The 12,219-nt window shown below is 36.1% G+C and overlaps 1 protein-coding gene across 1 annotated transcript in view; it reads right to left on the bottom strand.

The window, feature by feature from the left end:
• The window catches only part of LOC134748369 (homeobox protein prospero), a 126,646-nt gene that overhangs the window by 69,767 nt on the left and 44,660 nt on the right, over positions 1-12,219 (bottom strand). Inside the window, exon 3 of the mRNA XM_063683154.1 lies at positions 8,351-8,409. The gene's annotated coding sequence lies outside the window, so the exon portion shown is untranslated. The remainder of the gene's footprint in view (positions 1-8,350; positions 8,410-12,219) is intronic.

Here is a 12,219-nt window from a genome sequence, read left to right as displayed (position 1 = left end):
TGAGCATCTTGGCCGCTCTTATATATATGATGGCGACTATACCTGCGCTAAAGAAGGCTTATAGTTTTTCTATTTTTAGGGTTCCGTACCCAAAGGGTAAAAACGGGACCCTGTTACTAAGACTCCGCTGTCCGTCTGTCTGTCTGTCACCAGGCTGTATCTCATGAACCGTGAATACCGTGATAGCTAGACAGATACTAAAAAAGTACGGAACCCTCGGTGCGCGAGTCCGACTCGCACTTGGCCGGTTTTTATTATTTTTCTTATGTTTAATATGAACGTTCAGTTTTATCTATGGTAGGTACTAGCGAACATGGACGCAAAATTTGAACCCATTCACACTAAGTAGGCACGGCACGGCCTTCTTTAGGTACTTATTTTCCAAATGAACCTTAAACATATATTCCAAGATAGCCCGTATACGAGTAAATCAAGCCCATTTGAAGATCGGAACCTGTAAGCTTTCTAGAACCAATTTCTAAAACGATTTCCGACTAACATGTGTTGCCACGGATTTAACAATTCGTAAAGTACCTAATAATTAGTCTAATACGGTTTTTATGGGCCTCAGGTCATAAAGTTGTACTAATAACGTTCTAGGGGCAGTAGTGTAGAAAAAGTCGGTTACTGCACGAGGCCAGAAAACCGCCAGATGCCGGCCGGTACGGCACGACAGCTTGCTTGGCCGTTACTTTACGTTCAAAACTGGAGCACGCAGCGTCTTTGGATACGGTTTTAATTGCATTTTTTAAATTTTACAAGCTTTAATTTACCTAGCAATGTTAGTATCATACAATCTAAATTAGACTCAATTCTCATTATTCGATTAAGCTGAGACTTCGCATATGCATATATAATATGTAAGTTGGGTGACAATGCAATATTATGATACCATCGAGCTGATCTGATGATGAACACCGGAGGTGGCCGTAGGATGCGTGATAGAACAACGCAAGGACGGTGTTTGGGTTTGGTACAAATAGCTCGATGAATATAAGTTGCCTACACAACTTTGGGAACAAATCAAATTATTTTATTAGATATTTTTGATTTGTGTTTTCTTAAGTAGTCACACCCATAGTAGTCATAGTATTTGTTGCCTGTTGAAATATACGTACAGTCAGCAATAAAAGCTCGTATCAAAAATTCAAATTTGGACTAAGCTTTTTTATCATTCACAAGCATATCTAATGCTTAAAAGAAGATCCCATCCCATGCTGTAAACTACTTGTAAAGAACCAATAAACATATTTTCATTTTCATTTTTCATCATTTAGACATACGTCTAAGGACGCTTACAACTTCAGGGCTGGGTGTTACTTTCGCGTTGCAAATTCTTTGAAAACATTATCTAGATACCTACCTTAAAACGGCTCTTTGTGACTTTGTATGCCAAACAGTATTTTGTGTATTTCTTAGGATTCTACAAATGAATATAGAGTTTTATATTATTTTTCTAATTTGGTTTTTAGTAGGTATTCTGTAAAATTTAAATCAATTTATTATCAGACAACAAATACTTTTGGTCTTAAACAATTTGGACAATCATGTTAACAGAAAGGGGTGAAACGAGAATGAATCTTTGATTCTCTAATTGGAATTAACATTAAAAAGTAACCATATGTTTTATCCATGACATAGCTTTTTCATTCATATATCTAATTCTATTCACAACAAAGTGTTGTCTGATCAGTGATCACTTTCATTACCTATGTTTGCAATTCCATATTAATCTTAACGTGTAAGACAAAATCAACCTTTACCTTCACACAATAAAGTTTACAGTTAACCAAATGCTAAAAGGAGAACAGAGTTTGCTAAAGTTACAAACTCCCTATCCAATTAAACGTCTTAAAGGAAACCATTCGATTGTTCCAAATTCGAATTCAAATTGCTCGTCATGCTGGCCGAAAAGGAACCGTGAATTGACAAGTTTAAATTTCTTAGGTTGATTGACTTTTTGTGGCTCACTTCCGGGTTTCGAACTTCGAATGTGAAATTTTCGCTTGACTTGTCTTTCGAAATTGATATTAGGATCTTAGGTGGCTATTACGTCGTATGTCGTCCGGTTGCTCAGTGAAGTGTGCGTTGTTAATAACTTCATTCGTAGATATAATGAGGAAGAGCGATCGTTTTCTGTTTGTCTTGAGGTGTTCTGGTCTGGTGGTAATGATCGAATTTATCACAAGATAATGACTATATTACTTGGAAAGGTCGATAATTGCAGTAATATTTCGACGGGTAAAAGTTATCTATTATTTTTCGTTACAAACTTAACAAGCGATTTCAAATATAGAATGTAAACGAATATTTATACTGAAAGTTATGGGACGCTTTCTAGTAACGTAAGCAATGGTCAACTGAATATTATACCGAAGAAAGGATTGGTATTATTTTTGCTAGAAATTGACTTACTATTTTCAGTATAAGAACTATCTAATAATCTAATCATGATGTTAATGAAATAGTATCAATGATTAATGTGTTGTCGAAGTAGGAATTATTTTATATTTATTTTTATTGGTAATTGATCTTTGTCTTTTATAAAAATGAAATCCAAATCACACCTTAATGATGAACGAATTACCGTACCAAAGTCTGCTTATCCAAACAAAATGCCGACCAATCACCATTTTGTGAATTCAAAATTTAAAGCCCAGTACAGAAAACCAATAGCTTGTACATACACGGCTAAAACGCAGTTACATGTGTGCACACACACACACACACACGTGGTACTGTAGGTATTGCGAACGGCTAGCCGCCCGCCGTGGGGTGGGGGGTGGGGTTGGAGATGCGTTTTTGTGCATATAGTGCATGTAAAAGTGCGTGAGTCGATATTCTATTGGGATTAACGAATTTCGTAGATTATTAGGGAGGTTTTGTTGTGTTGGTTTTGTTGTTTTGGTTAATAATCTTTCTAAAATCATAATAAATTCTGTGAATAATTATGATTATATTTTCTTGGTGATGACCACCTGCATGACACACTGATAATCTATTTGAGTTAGGTAATCGATGTTATCGTAGGTATAAAAATACAGCAACAGGTATCGATATATTGATTAAACACATCTTAGAAAATGTTAATACACAAAAATGTCACGAGAGTCACAAGACTAAGCCTCTTTGCATCGATCAAAATAAAAGACATACGTCTAAACTTTTTAAAATAATTATTCACATTTGTTAACTTTGCTCAAGCATCCTATTAGACGTTATTACGTTTGATTTTAATTTAGGAATCTGAAAAGCTACGCCTTCCTGTCCAGTAATTTCCGTTCGCCCCTAAAAGGCTAGTTCGTATCGTAGTGCAGTCGCTTTGTTTGTTAGCCGTAAAGGACGAACTCGCATCCATAGGCCGTGAGTGCTGTAATTTCTCGCATATCTAGAGCTAGTTTTGCTTACAACGGACGCATGTCTACAGCTAACTTTATACGTCGAATTTTAAAGGACTTATTTGCTGGGAGTTTGTATAGATTAAGAATTGGTGGTGAATTTTTGAGTGTTTTAGTTTTTAGGTTCTACAGAACTCTCATAAAGAGTAGTTTTACATGTAAAGTTCGCAAAGCTGAATTCATGAAACTGCTCGCACGTCTAGACCTAGCTTTATATCTGGTTGTAAAAGGCTAACACGCTCATGTAGATATATCTTTACCATAAGCCTTACGCGCACGGAACACTGGTCTTTTATGATTCGTGCATCTAGAGAAAAAAATTCTAACCCGTAACATTTATTGCATCTTGCTTCTTATGCATTTTTGCAAACGACAAGACTTCAATCCACATAGTGACAGCGATAAATTTGAAATTTGCTTTGTCGTTGTTTGAGTTTGCTGTTTCAATTTGGACAAGCCTTAGGGCGGTTTCAGGCTCTAGTCCGTGCGTGCGTTACCACGTGCGTGCGTGTTCTGCGCGTATACGGTCGTTTCGGCAGTATGAGCTTACACGCGCGTTGCATTTCCATACATTGCGTTTTTACAAGCTTACGCGCGCGTTACTTTTCCCTACATTTGGTATATACGAGCATTACGAGCTAGTCTGAAACCGCCCTTACGAGCGTATTTACGTATTATACGCACTTCTGTGAAAGGGGTTTAGTAGCTTGTGCATAGACACAATTTAATTTACTCTTAAGGCTGGTCGTGTAATGTAGACAGCGTAGTGTTATGCGTAAGGGAAGGCTTTAAAAATAAAACAAGGTAGTATTTTTATTGGCAGACTTAATGGCGTCGGCCAAGCGTGAACGCCTCGCTGGCCCGTTCTTTCGAACCTACCCGCACGGAAACCCACCATCAAGGGTAGCTGAGAAAAAAAAGCCAAATATATCCCGATTCGCTGTTAGAGGAAAGTAAACACGACTATAAAGGGTAGATAGCGATGTTTCGATTTTTCGTTGTCATAATTTAACTAATATATTTCTTTTAATTTCTACATAGTTCGGGATGAATGATCTTATAAGTCTTTTCAATCATCATCAAATTATAATTTACTTACTTATAAAAATATTGTAATAGTACAGATTCTTATAAACAAGATTTTAGTATTGGTTTCTGGATTAGTTTGTAATAAACACATGAGCAAAACCGCGAAAACAATCGACATTTACACTTTCAAAACCACAGTCAATAGACAGACTTCATTGATTCAAGTAATTAAGTGAAACCTCATTTAAAATGGCTACGTAACTAACCTCAGCCAATAAAACGCGTTACGTATGTACAATCAATTTATTTAGTGCTGAACCCTAGCCCGACCTAGGTACGCTAGGTACTCTAGGTGCATACAAAGCGGCAATGTCCACTGCTCTTACGAATACGAATTTTCGCACACACACTCGCACAGTTTTACCACACGCGCGTATCTGTATAAAATTTATGGTGCACACTTTTGCAGAGGCTCAGCTATACCACTACAGGGGGAGGCACTGTATTCCTGTAGCCTACCGGGGTTCAAACAAAACCAGTTTAAATATGATATTTTATGACGAATGATTTAGCGATCTCTCTGGGTCAGTTAAACACTGGATGGCCGAGTCGACTAGTGGTGGTAATAGCAGCGCTGGTCAGCCCGTATCGACAAGATTTATAACCTCTGCGTTGCTAACTCCAGTAAGACTGTATGCATCTGACAGTTGAGGACTTTATTTCATGCCAGTATCATTTGCCGTTTAAATTTAAATTTGGAACCTAAGTTCGATTTTCGAAAACGCAGATGCGCAAAACGTTAACTATTTGAAAATGTGTGGGGAGGGTGAGGGGAGTAGGCTGACCCGAGCGTATTTGTCTATTGCCGCGTTTTCCTATTCAACGGGTGAGTTTTCTGAGCCCATTGCACCCCCCTCCCCCCTTTGAGCTTCACTGTTTTTATTAAAGGAATTATGGCGTTCGGGATAAGTACCGGCTACTTATATTGATTAGACTGCTTACAGGATCAAGTGCATTCAGACGGATCAATATTTGCACTAACGGACTGAGCTGGAACTTTGTTAGCTTGCAAATTGTTAAATCTTTTACAAGCTTCAGTAGTCTGTATATTTTTATTTTGTAAACTGGTTGCCTCCCATTCCTACCATCGTGCCCTTAATTAAAAGACTACCTACTTTTAGTTAATAAACAACATAACTCTACACTTTTGATATATGTAGATGGTTAGTCATAGTCAATACCTACATCTGTATAACTACCTAATACCTATCGATAGATATATTAAAGAAAATATAGGTTTTAGACATAGTACTACTAATTAAACGTAGTATGTACTATTATTTATTCTGTGGTAAAACTGATTTTTGATTTCCACGAAAATCGATTCAAAAAGGGAACAAGAACGATCGTTAATTCTGGCCTGTAGGCGTGATCAGAAACTCATAACGGCCGCGTCAAGTCTTATCGGAGACCATAGATAGACGAATTGCAACGTTCGGTTTTCGTTCGGAATTCGAACGTTCGCGTGCCTTGGCCTTATCGGATTAAAAATATTGGCTGCGAAATTCGGGATTCGAATTTTAAACTGATTGATTACCAGCCAGTAATGTTGGCCGATTTGAATCTCTTGAATTTTTAACTGTTTGACGTTTTCTATCAAAAATTGATTAAATCTTATTTCATTTAGATCTGGATCACTATAATAATATGTGTTTGGTATTGTGTTCTAAAGCAGTCTAATAGTTAGCTATTCATATCGGATAGCTGTACTAAAAGTTTTGATAATTTCACAAAACAAATCAGCTGACTTTGAATGTCGAATTTAAAATGCATCACAATTTTGCACTTATAATAAGCTAATTGGACTTGACGTAACTGGGTATAAAATGTTAGGTTTAATGCATTTTCTAATGGAATTAGCAAATAAATAAAGCATATAAGCACTAGGTATTAAAAAAAAATCTGATAATTTTTTAATAAAATTACGAAATTACAAAAATAAAGCCTGCATGTGTTCAACTGTTCATCAACGACGGTGAAAATACATAACCGGATAATCTTCCGTATACACGAGTAAAATAGGTGCAGACGGACATACATTTATATGTATGTAGTTACTGCCCGCGGTAGGTTGCCGCGAAAATTCGACTTCAAATATTCACAACTTTTACGAATGGGGAGGCGTAATGAAAAACGGTGAAATTTTGGACATCCCTAGCCTACGATCGACGTCAAAGATATGGTTACACTATACACTTTTGTGCCTTGCTAGATTGTAGTAGGGTTTATTTTGTATACATATATTTGATATCGTACAGGTAATCATAAAAGCAGTATGTTCATCTCGTCTGACGTCTAAGTTAGGGTTGAACGATTTTATTTATTTCTCACGTTCCCCCACCTCCATTTGTAACTGCGAAAAGTTTTAAATTGTATCAATTTTGTAGAGTATAAGCTACCATGCCGTTTATAATGGCACTCCCTCACTTTGTTCTGTTCAAAGTTAGCTTGGACGGACTCTACCTATCTTTGTCTTATTTATATAACGCTTAGAACATGCATATTAAATATATTAATAACGGGTCACTCACGAATTTTAAGTCGAAAAACGCTCGACATGTTTCACTCCGTACCGAGGAGTGTCATCAGGAGCTTGCGTTGACGGTGACGGACCGGCGCAGACAGCGGGCCGCAGCCCTCCGCACCTGATGCCACTCCTCGGTACGGTGAAACATGTCGAGCGTTTTACGACTTAAAATACGTGAGTGACCCGTTATTAATATATTTAATATGTCTGTGTCTCACGGAAGTTTTGTTATTAAAATCGCTTAGAACATGATTATATGATTGGTTAGTTTTTCCTCCTGCTGTCTAAATAACTGTTAACAGGTAAAAATATTAGCAATCAATACTAGAATTGACAGCTTCCTTATGCTATGAAGTCTTCTGACTTACTATTGAACACCATTATCATCGACATCGTAGTGACATAAAGCGTGACGTACGTACGTTTCAAATTTGTTTCTGTTTCCTATGCACAGTGTACACTAGCAACTAGCGTACTAGATAGCTTTTTACACACACGCCTACGCCATGAGCACGTCCCGTGATTATTCCAAAATTCATGCCCCGCCTGCCGACCACAGACAAACCCGATCCATTTTATCCCGCTGCAAACTGGACAAAAGTGGACGAAACCGGTTAGCGCTGGGACTGGCCGGTTTTGCACTTTAGGCTGAGTTTACACTAAAATAACGTGGCAAAAGTATCTACTAATCTAATAGTTGTACAAATAAATATATAGGTATTTCTGTCGTGGCCAGATCTTAGATTTTGATTCATAAAATGCCATTTTAGAATTGATATCACTGTTATTAACAAAACTTCCGTGAGACAGACATATTAAATATATTAAAAACCACTGGCGTTTTCGACTTAAAATACGTGAGTGACCCTTTTTTACTATAAATATTTGATATCACTACATGATATGGTTAGCAGGTTACCTTTGACTTTTTCTGAAATAATTGCTAGCTACATCATGAAATGATTAATTCTAAGATCTGGCCACGACATTTCTCATTCTAATTGCTTTACATTTACTTTTTTACGAAGTTTTTTTAGAATGTAGGTACGTTTGCCCCGTAGTTACCTTCGCTGCTGAATGCTGACTTGGAGACCTTTAGTTTATTAAATAAACTATGGTCCATTGGGACCTATAATTTTAAACAACAACACGTGATCCGGTCATTCAAACAATGAGGTATAACATTAATATATTTATACCTATCATTAGCTGAACGATCGACTCACGTGTACTTGTACAAAGAATAGATTGTAATGTATGTTGCTTATATAAAAAATAAGATTTAGGTATTGGAACGTTGCTACTTAAATAATGTATAGATGTAAACAGAACTTACCATTAATGTGATTTTTGAGACTTATCTAGACCAAAATATGCCCGTGGCCTCCGATGGATCTGAAAAAAGAAGAAAAACCTGTTTATAAAAAAAATATAACAACAAATATTAGGCAATAGAATAAGATGTGTATTAGATAGATGGCCTAAAGGACCGGAATGGTCAAATTGACAAATGATCAGAAAAAAAAATCAATCATCAATCTCATTAAGCTTTCACACGTATACAATTTCATGGTGGAATCGGCGAGCCACCACGCCACACCACCTGATTAAATTGACAATTTAATCAGATTGGGCGAAAAATGGTCCCGTCTGGACTGGCCTTTAATATGATATGACTAAATAGAGAAATGAGCACTTTAAATCAGTATTTTGGCAAACAAGTACCTAAAGCTGATATAAATACATTTTGTTAACTCTAAGATAAGTTTCACCCCACCTCACCCTTTATCGACTAGCATTATCGATATCGATCTATCGATCAATAGGGGTGCACGTGTGGACCACCCGCTGACGGCGCGTGCGCCGTTTTTTGTTTCTTACATAGTTAATTTTGTAAAGGTTTTATCTTAGGGAATTATTGTTTTTAGATTAGAATTTTTGATTATAAAGGTCAGGTAGGCCTCTCGCCCGTATGAAAAAGAAAAAGTAAAAAAAAATTGCAATTTTTTTATTTATTGTACTAATTCATTTATCTTTTAAAATATAGAGAATAAATTGTTACATTCTAAGAAAATCTGATCAGATTATTAAAAAAATACGGAAATGTTTTTCGTGTAAAAATATTGTTCGGTGCCATTTAAAATATAGGTTTTAAGGTCCAAGATCGAAAAAACTAATATTTGCGGCAACGACAAGGTGTCAAACACAACTCAAGGCTACGATTAAGTAAACACTATTGAATTGACCATCTTTATTCCATTTCTTCATCTCAACCATCATAAAAGAAATCAATAAAAATTATGTCAAATTAACAATACGCAGCTTACAAACCGAAAGATGTTTCTGACCAGGTGCGTATACGCATTGACCTTTTATTGCGTTTTTTGCGTTTAGAAGAGGTTAGGTAATAAAGGAAACCCTTGTGCAGCGGAAGTAATTTGTAAGTGTATCGTTTTTACGCTGATTTATGAGGTTTGGAGTGCGAAATGTGTGCTCGTCGTTTATTACTCTGTGCAATATGCCTCGATGTTGTTAAATTTATATGTAATAGGTACTTAAATGGTACGTATTTGCCGTTTAATTATTTGTTAATAAGTAACTTAATATAACAAATATTATCAATCACCATACCTTAAAATTATATAACATTTCGTGGATACGCACTAGTTCTACTAAGCACATTTTCCAGAAAACATAATAAAGGTTTAAAAGTTTTATTCAAATTAAGTATCTATGATTAAATAATTTATTGCAGGCACACACCGTTTCGTAAGGTGACTTTTATGCGTTCTGATGGATTTTGCGCAAAATGTTAATTTTGAAGAAAACATCTTAAGAATGGCATGATGTTAAAGCAATAGTGAACACTTATGGCGTTATTCAATAAACGCGCTACACCCTCAATTAGCTAATAATCGTTTGTCTTAATCTGTAATTTTGACTTATGTATTTGTAAGTAAGATATAAAATATAAATTAACTGATTGAGGTTTGTAAAGTATGAATAAGGGGGAAAAATAAAATCATTATTTTCGTAACAGTAGGTAATTATTTTATAATTAACACATTCACTGCCATTCTCTGTTCATAGGAGCTTTCTGGTACATAAATGCAATTTTTTTAATAGATTTTTGTCTCTGACTAATTACACTATTTTGTTTTCTAAGCTCAGGTTCATTTTCACCAACACCAATTATTTTAATCTAACACCGAAAGCTACGCGCTCCTTAATTATTTTCTAATAGAATAGAATAGAATAGAAAACGTTTATTGTAAAAATCTACATACAGCACCATACAAATTTAAAAAGAAGAAGATCTTATACACTAACACGTAAAATTACAAGTAGCTTATACTAACATGCAATAATTACAATATTGATGCTGCTATAGAGGCTACAAATGGACACCACTCAGCATATGCTCTAACATATAGGTATATGCTACAGCGCTGGTCTTCCGTGGAGCCCAGGGCAAGAAGATAGCTCAGAACAGTAAAGGCAGTAACTAATAATTAGGACAAATTAGAAACAATATACAAGGAAAAATTTGAAAGTGGATGTGGAAGTGAGTGGTTTGGGAATATGTAAAAATATATATAAAGAGGTGTAAGTCAAGCATGTATTTAGTTTAATATATAGTGGAGCATATATGCCTTAAGGCATTAGATCTGCCATTGTACCATCATGTATTGAGCAAAAAATATTAAATAAACATATATATATAATCGAATAAATAAATAATGATTAAATTTATAAAATACAATAACTAACTAATCCTATTACCATAAGCGTCTCAAATAGAGACTCAACAGTCTCAAACCCAATCACCCACACTCGAAACAACAAAGCACACATTAATATTTATTTCGCCAACATGCGGGCCGAGGAGATCTTGCAACACAATAGCTTGGAATTGGACTACTTGGCCCAAATTGGCCATACTTCCCGCATCCTTGGCCCCCCGCAGGCCAAAAAAATGTCTTTAATTTTAGCCCAATTGCGTTGACAGCTCAAGACGCGGGAGTGATTGATGTGGAATTGTTTGAAGTGATACAGTTGCACACAAACGAGTGCGGAATGATGTTCCTACTTTTGTTTTTAGTTCGGTATTAAATCTAAACCGAATGTAGGGGACCACCAGGCAAACGAAAGCAAGGGAGACCCAGAAATCGGTGGGAGGATGAAATCAAACATACAGCGGGTCCAAGCTGGATGCAAACTGCAAAATCCAGAGACGATTGGTTCACCTTGGAGGAGGCCTTTACCTGCAGAGGGGTTCTTGCAGAATAACTCACGGGAAAAAGAATCAAATAATAATATTCTAATATTCTAATAATATTTTTTGTTATCTCATAGTTTACTAACACTAAAATAGCTACACTCTTTTTTCATGATATTACTTACAAGACTACTTTTGGAAACTGTATAATTAATTAATTCTGTAAGAAATAAAGGCTTTTTTTATTTTTATTAAATCTAAACCTGGTTCGGTAGGAAAGGTCCGACCAAGATAGCATATCGCTATCCATCAAGGTCCATGATGCCTTAGAAGTCGCAAGAGATCGAAATGCCTGGAAATCTGCTATCCGGAATCATGTGCTCCACGTAGGAGGTCACGACCCTCAGCACTGAGGAGAACGAAGCAAGGAGGAGGAGGGATTAAATCTAAAGGTGACATTCGGATGTCAACAGCAGTTGCGTTAGAATAGAATAGAATAATATTTATTCAGGCAACACAACATTATTACATTACAAAGATACATTAATAACAACAAGAAAGAAAAAGTGAAAGTGTGAAAAATACAAAACTAACAGATAAGGATGATGTGAGGCTGAAATGGTCTCCACTCAGCAATGCAGTTGGCACGACTAAGCGTTGTCAACGGCGCTGGTTTTCTGTGGAGCCAGCGAGGTGTGCGGAATGGCATACTACGCGACTTGTGTGTCAGGAAATAATAAATAAACAGTTAACATTACTGTTGCAGTTACACATCGCGCGGATAGTAAAAAACATCAGTCGCTCTCAGATATATCGGAGCCTAATAGTGAACGGGCGAAATTGGTACAACTGTCTTGTGTGAAAACTGCTAACTTTTGTATGAAATGAGCAAAATCGAACCAAATTTCAAATATGTGAACACATTTGCTCATATTCTGTTTATGGTAAGTTAATAAATAAGTAACAATACTTAGATTTCTATGTTC

The sequence above is a fragment of the Cydia strobilella genome, chromosome 16 (genome assembly GCF_947568885.1).
Source record: "Cydia strobilella chromosome 16, ilCydStro3.1, whole genome shotgun sequence".
NCBI lineage: Eukaryota > Metazoa > Arthropoda > Insecta > Lepidoptera > Tortricidae > Cydia > Cydia strobilella.
The sequence above is the reverse complement of the archived record's forward strand: the minus strand, read 5'-3'. Positions and strand labels throughout refer to the sequence as shown.